We start from the raw sequence: 7,940 nt of genomic DNA, 5'->3' as shown, positions 1-7,940 counted from the left end.
AATGCAACCTAAATATTTCCCTTCATGTTTGTGTTCATTAATTTGATGCTCTACTTTTACCTCTGATCTGACACATTTTCTCAGTTTCGCAGCTGAACCAAATAAAATAAATTCTGGTTTACACAAGTGTAAGGACAATTTAATAAGGTTAAACCATTAAGAGACTTCCTCAGTTTGTTTACTTATTTCATTTTCAATAAATTCCTTCCTCTCATGAGACACAATTATTGCTGCATCATCCGCAAATAACAAAAGCTTTTTTGAACGGGCCATTTTCAAATCATTGATGTATATTAAAAAAGCAAAGGACCTAAAACACTGCCTTGTGAAACCCCATAAGAAACGGTCGAATAATCTGAAAACACACCATTTAAATCTACTATTTGACATCTGTTTTCGAGGTAAGACTTCATGCATTTACAGGCCAAAACACCAAAACCAATTGCCTTTACTTTTAAAATCAATATCCTGTGATCGACTGTATTGAAAGCTTTTTGCAGGTCTAAGAAAACCATCCCACTTAACTTCCTTTATCCATATCGCTCTTTATATAATTTGTTAAATAAAAGAAACTGTTGAATCAGTGGAATGATTTTCCTAAAACCCGACTGAAACTCTACAATACGTCGTTTTTTAAACAATATTTTCTGCTAATCTGCTAATCAATCTGACAAAGCACTCAAAATTGATACCAGCCTAGAATTACTAACCTCAAACCTACTACCTTTCCTAAAAATAAGAATAACTCTTGCTTTTTTCAACTTTACCTTCACAAATAGAAAGATTTATAATATGTGTAACCACCGGAGTGACGCATTTAAGGAGCCTTTGAGGGAACTGCACTGGAATATTATCTAACCCTGTTGCTTTACTGTTTATAAGTTATTAATTTCTAATTTCTGATGGGGTCAAGAGTTCTAATGTGCCGTTTATGTTTAAAGTAAAATTATTCTATATTTTTTTAAATACCAGCTGATATTGGTCAACCACACTTATGAGTAACCACAGTAAAATATATTTCTGTCTACACATTTTTAAAATATACACATGAATTTGAGATGATTTCTGTATTTTTGTTTACAAATAAACGTTCTGAAGTCTTCAAGGAAACTTTTAATTATTACTTAATGCATGGTCATCATACATCTCTAAATCTTTATTTCTTCAGTTTTACTGTTAGGCAAATCAAAGTAAAAAATAAATAAATAAAAACTAGTGTAAAAGTCTGCGTCTCTCTGTGTCGCTCAGGCTGCACTGCAATGTCTATTCTCAGGCGCGATCCCACTACTGATCTGCACGGGGGATTTGACCTGCTCCGTTTCCGACCTGGGCCGGTTCACTCCTCTTTAAACGACCTGGTGGTCCCAAGCTCCTCCAGGAGCACCATATCGATACCGAACATAGTGCGGACACCCGATCGACATAGTCCACTGCAGTCCAGAAGCCCTGAGCTCAAGTGATCCGCAGCCTCAGCCTCCCAGTAGCTTAAGGTTGATTTATACTTCTGTGTCAAACACCGGCGTAGGCTACGGCGCTGACGCATAGCCCTTCGCCGTGGCCATCGCCGTCACTGACGTGCACCTCTCAAAAAATGTAACTACACGTCGCAACAACGCGTAGCGCAAGCTCTGTGATTGGTCGGCTTGCTAGCGCCGACGAGTCTGGGCGGGACCGAGAGCCGCGCGAATGCCGCGAGCGATTGTTTACAAGTGTGGAGTCCCGTGAAGGAGTTCCGGATGGAAAGTTTTGTTTTGTGTTTACCTCATAGTTAAAGTTGTTGCGCGTCCGCCGGTTCCTGCCACAAAATGAGCGAGTTTGAGTCACTTGTACATCCAGGAAGTGTTCAGAATAGCAAAACAGAAGCGAAGAAACTCGACACAGAGGAACATTTACACCTCACTGCCCACTAGCGTTTCGGAAGTGTTAATGCAGACCAACGGAGACAGTGCGCAGAAGTATAAATGCACAGTTGCGCGCGTTGCCTGCGCCGTGAGTTGCGGCGGTCACTTCACGCAGAAGTATAAACCAGGCTTTAGATTTAGGTCGCTGTGGAGAATCTGATCATCACAGCGACCTCTAGTGGAGGAAAACTCACTTTTATAGAAGTGAACTAATGCTATAATAATAATAATAATAATACTAATAATAATAATAATAACCTGTGCTAATCATTCACTTACAATAGCATTACAGTTACCTTCACTATTAGGAATTCATAACTTGACAATCCATTGTCTGTTATATATATTTTTTGCATGAGTAAAATTTGCATTTCATAGATTTTTCTCAATAAATAAAACAATGGTAAATCTGATAAATAATTAGTAAATGGATCCTTATATCAGGAATTATTCATTGCAGTTTTTCTGCTTTGTTTTAATTCATTGATGCAAATTAGTAAGTCTGTAAATAATTGTTCATTACTTTGTAAACATTAAAAGAGATCTGAATCACTAACCCTAAACAAATAGGTTTTTGAATTAGAAACGCTTAATAATATTAATCAGCCCTTCAGTTCAAGCCTGCTGCAGTCGTCTTGTTCTTGGAAAGGTCAGTGCTGATCCTTGTTCTGCAGATTCTGATGTTTTAAATCTGCTTTTGGTGTTTGATTCATTTACATGGTTAAGGGCTTATTTTGTGATGAAGAAACCCATAAATTTTTTTATAAATGAGTAAATTGTGACAGATCAACAGATGCTTTCAGATTTGTGCTCATCATCTATAACAGTGGTTCTTAAACTCATTAGTGGTATGCAGGCTTCCTTCTAGTGGTACGCAGAGGAATCAAATGTCATATGTACATATTTCACATTTTATCAAAAATGGTTCATACCAATATGACAATATAGCTTATTATATTTATAAAGAAACATTTACAGGTTTTGACGAATCGGATACTTATGTTAATACTTTATATTTTAGTACAGGAATTTTTTATATCTACTTTGTAAAACCAGTAGCCTACCATTGTTAATTAACTTTTAAAAAGCACATTGTTAATGTTCAAACGATTTATAATCTTTAAAGTGGCTGCATAATAAATGTTTTTAATAATAGGAATTAATCCGCCATGTATTGAACTGTGCAGAGCTGTAGTTGCTTTGCTGGGCCTACCACGCTATGAATTTCAATACTGCTCATTATGGTGGTACTTGGAGAAACTTTTCTTTTTTTTGGAGGTGGTACTTGGTGAAAAAAAGTTTAAGAACCACTGATCTATAAGATTTCTCATTTTATTGAAACAATGAAATAAATGAACAAGAAATTTATAAAAAGATATCAAAAAGAAAGAAACTGATCATCGTGAAATTATAAATATACACACAACATTCACTGCTTTGTCCTGTAGTCAGTTTTCGACCACTAGAGGTCGCTGTGATGATCAGATTCTTCACAGCTCAGATTCTGTCAACTCTCGCTGTGTTCAGTGGCGTGTGCCTGTTATCCAAGCTGCTGCGGGTGTGGATCGCTTGAGCTTAGGGCTTCTGGACTGCAGTGGACTATATTGATCCAGTGTCCACGCTAAGTTTGGTATCAATATGGTACTCCTCAGGGAGCTCAAAACCACCAGGTCGTGTAAGGAAGGGTGAACTGGCCAAGGTTGTAGACGGAGCAGGTCAAATCCCCTGTGCTGATCAGTAGTGGGATCACACCTGTGAATGGACACTGCAGTTCAGCCAGAGTGATGCAGACTTTTGGTTGTTGTTTTGTAACTTTGATAAGCAGTGAAAATAAAAATAATAACGATTACAGAAAAAAACAAGTTCACTGCTGAAGATGAATAGCAACAAAATATGGCCATTAATGTTTAATCTAAAATACAGCCTAAACAGATTTCATTGTTCGCTTGTTTAGTTTTAAACGTGTTAATGCAATCTCAGTGTCAATATTTTAAAAGCTAACCTATACAGCACAATCTCTATAAGGAAAATGAAAAATAAATGATGCAAATGATTGATTCATTTATTAAACCAGCGGTGGCGTAGCGCAAAATGCGGGAGCCCCCCTGCAGGGATCACTGATGGGGCCCACTGATGAAAAAGGGGGTGTGGGGGGTTAAGAGATCACAAACTGAGGGGACGTGGGAAGTCAGTGGAGGCCTCAATTTAAGGGGGGCGGGGTGGAGTGACAACGCCAGGAAGCCTTAACAAACTGAGGAGCGATCACAAACTAAAGGAGCGGGAAAGTGGGGTGGGATGGAGCGACGACGCAGGGTAGTGTTCACAAACTGAGGAGCGATCACAAACTGACACCGAAAGCGGCGAGAGTGTCACCGTACGTTCACACTGAAAGCGGCGAGAGCGTCTAAGTAGCCGGAAGTCATTCATTTTCAATGAGAGCCGGCGGCAATAAGGAGAGTTGAAATCAAGTCAACTTTATGGTAATGAGCTATGACGTGGTTCGGCGGCAAGCAATCAGAATGAAGTAGTCCACCGCTTGATAGGAGCTCAGAGAACACAGACCTGTGAACTTTGGTTCCGACCACAGTTGTTCCCAAGAGACTGATTATTGGGGTTGCTGGATTTTTAATTACTTACAATGTTTTCTTACAGGAACATGCATTAAATAACTTACTGGCGAGTTACTGATGTTCATTAATGTTATATAAATTTATCTTAAAAAAGCGGGAATCTCACACGACGTGACAATACAAAACAGTATAGCTGCTTCAGGATATTTCAGACATATGGACACACATTGGTTAAAAAGAGCAAAGCCACAATACACGCAACTTGATCTTCCATTGTTATATGAATTTGATAAGACGTGCTCAACATTTTCACGCTAGAAACATGTTTTATGCAGGAATGTAACTGATATGCTGCAACGGCTCCTTTAAATATGAGATTAAGGTAGCGAGTTTTGACGCTCTCGCTGCCGGAGCTGAAGGCAGACAGTGTTGTCGCCAGGGCGGCCAGAGTGACCTTGGACGCTCTCGCCGCTTTCGGTGTGAACGAACGGTCAAAGTAGCCAGAAGTCACGTGGTTCGGCGGCAAGCAATCAGAATGAAGTTGTCCACCGCTTGATAGGAGTTCAGAGAACACAGACGTGAACTTTGGTTCCGACCACAGTTGTTCCTAGAGGTTTGATTATTGCGGTTGCCGGATTTTCAATTATTGAAAATCGTGAAGATGCGGGGCCGTTCGCTATGCCACTGTAAACCAGTAATCTATTACTCTTCTTTATAGAGTTTGATAACGTCATTTTCGAAAAACTTTCAGTCTTTGTCTTTTAGATAAATGCAAAATGAGTCATTTCTTTCATCTGTTATTTTTTTAATTGGCGTTTAATCAATGCATAGTTTGTTAATCTTTATATTTTCATTTGTAAAAATGGCACACAGAATAGTGTTGCACACATAGACTAAATGGATTAAATAATATATATACAACAGCTGGGTAAATGAACTTGGGCATTTCACTAAAAGCAGTGAAGGACTAATTTTCTCATTAATTTTGTTTTGAGATAAAATAAAGTGCTAAATGTGTCACCATTACATACCTCACATAAGAGAGCACACAAAAGAAGTGCTATTTGATTATAATTTTCCACTCTGACCTCATTTCTTTTTGGTTATGATTTTTTTTTCATAAACCCAACATGTATTGCTTATTTTGTGTTTTTAGATTCAGTATTTAACACTTCTCAGCCATGTTCATCATCAATCTATGCATTTAAGACCCAAATTCTGAATTTAAAGTAAAACACATTAAAGTTCGTTCAATAAAATAGCTAATTTAAAACATTTCCTCTCAGTCAATAAGATTGTTTTGCCTCAGACTTACTGACACATATAAATAATATTTCTAAACCATTTTAGCTTTCATCAGGCACATGTCAGGGTTGTTCACCGCTCCTTTTTACAGCATTAAACCTTCAGCAAATGCAATAAGATGAAATACAGATATTTCAGGGATCACAATCAATGGTTTTAAAAATAAAGCAGCTTTATATGCTGATGATATTTTATTATTTCTATACAAATTAAGTACATCCATACCATGTCTATTGAGGATTCAGGATATGAAATAAAAGAGTGCAAATCTATAACTTTATTTCCTAAAGAATCTGAATGACTTATACTCCCTCATCCAACCCCCATTTAAAAATGCTCATGAAGGTTTCAAGTACCTTGGCATTAAGATTACCTCAGCCACATCTAAAGCCTCCATTATAACTGCACTACTAAGTTAAGAGATGGTCACTTTCACCAATATCTCAGATTGGACTCGTCAATATATAACAAATGAAAGTACTTCCAAAGTTCCTGTATTTATTTCAGTCAATTCCTCTGCCTCCACCACACATTTTTTTTCTGTAATATGAAGAAGCTTTTTTCCTATTTCATTTGGGCAAATCAACATCCCTGACTGAGTCTCTCTCTTGTATTTGAGTGTGGTGGGTTGCAGTTGTCAAATCATAAATGGTACTGGGCAGCTCAACTAAGAGCAATGTTTTGGTTCATGAATAAAAATCTATTCCTTGGTGATGGACTGAAATCAGTACATCTGGGCAGTTGCCTATGACTTTATACTTCTACACCTCTCTAAATTGAAAAACTAAAAATGTAATTTTTGTTAAATATGCTATGCTATATGGTGTGAGGTATTGAAACATCTTGAAGAGGATCCATAATTTACGCCTATGGTGTAATACTAACTTTACACATGGGACTTATAATGCTGGTTTTAAAATATGGGCTTTAAAAGGTTTGAGTAGGTGAGCAATCTATTTAATAGTAATACTTAGCTCAGCTTTCAAGAATTAGGACAGAAGTTTGATTTGGAGTATCACAGAAGATGAATGGCAGAATATCAGTCTGATGGCACAAACTCAGAGTAGACAACATACAGGATTCAAACTTCTTCAACATAAATGGAATATGAGACTAAATATAACTCCAGAATCGCTTCACCCAAACATAGATCAGTGTATAAAATTAAATAAAAAGACAGGAACTCATTATACATGGAAGTGTTCTTTGGTAGATCATTTTTTGTGAGAAAAATCTTAAATTTTTTATTCATGAAAACAGAATATTCTCAAATGAAAAAACTTTGTATAATAAATAATTTTCCTGCCACAATCTCTTTTAGCTCAGGTAAGAAATCGGTGATCTTTTGTTTATTTCATGCGAAACTTCTTATAGCTCATCATTGGAAAAAATACAGAAAGCCCTCCTTTTAAACAATGGTTGCAAGGATTGTCTAATTGTTTGGCATTTGAAAAATTAACATGTATATAAGAGAAAACCTGAAAAAAAAAGGGAATCCTTTTATAAGATTTCTGAATGAAGCTGATGAGAATCTTTTGTCCCTTTAACTTTTGGCACTTTAACTTTTGTACAACATTGTTTTGAAGTTGTATTGTGCATGCATGCATTTATTTATTTAATTACTTGTAATATAATTACCATTTTTAATTCTTATTTTTATATATGTTTTGTTTTTGTTAAGTACATGTTAAAAGTTAAAAAAAAATAAATAAATAAAAAGTGTTTGAGAAAAATGTTATTCTGTAATTATAAAATCTAATAAAAGAAACATTAGTCACAGACTGTATTTTTATAAAGTGTCTTATATTTTATTAATAATTGTATTACAAATGTATTTTAAATAGTGCATTCAGTAAATTTGCATGTAAAAGTCTGCGTCTCTCTGTGTCGCTCAGGCTGCACTGCAGTGTCTACTCACAGGCGCGATCCCACTACTGATCAGCACGGGGGATTTGACCTGCTCCGTCTCCGATCTGGGCCGATTCTCCCCTCCTTATACGACCTGGTGGTCTCGAGCTCCCCCAAGAGCACCATATCGATACCGAACTTAGTACAGACACCTGATCGACATAGTCCACTGCAGCCCAGAAGCCCTGAGCTCAAGCGATCCGCAGCCTCAGCCTCCCAGTAGCTTGGATTACAGGCGCGCGCCACTGAACCCGGC

General features: G+C 37.1%; 2 non-coding genes and 1 pseudogene across 2 annotated transcripts; 1 reads left to right on the top strand and 2 right to left on the bottom strand.

Annotated features, from left to right (window-relative positions):
- Positions 1 to 1,219: 1,219 nt before the first annotated feature.
- On the bottom strand, positions 1,220 to 1,521 carry LOC147834699 (signal recognition particle RNA). The gene has a single exon (XR_015503182.1).
- A 1,896-nt stretch (positions 1,522 to 3,417) lies between these two features.
- Positions 3,418 to 3,695, top strand: LOC147834698 (signal recognition particle RNA; annotated as a pseudogene).
- Positions 3,696 to 7,642: 3,947 nt separating this feature from the next.
- On the bottom strand, positions 7,643 to 7,940 carry LOC147834697 (signal recognition particle RNA). Its single transcript, XR_015503137.1, has one exon.

The sequence above is a fragment of the Danio rerio genome, chromosome 11 (assembly GCF_052040795.2).
Source record: "Danio rerio strain M-AB ecotype USA chromosome 11, GRCz13ab, whole genome shotgun sequence".
NCBI classification, from domain to species: Eukaryota; Metazoa; Chordata; class Actinopteri; order Cypriniformes; family Danionidae; genus Danio; species Danio rerio.
This window is presented reverse-complemented; position numbering and strand designations above follow the sequence as displayed.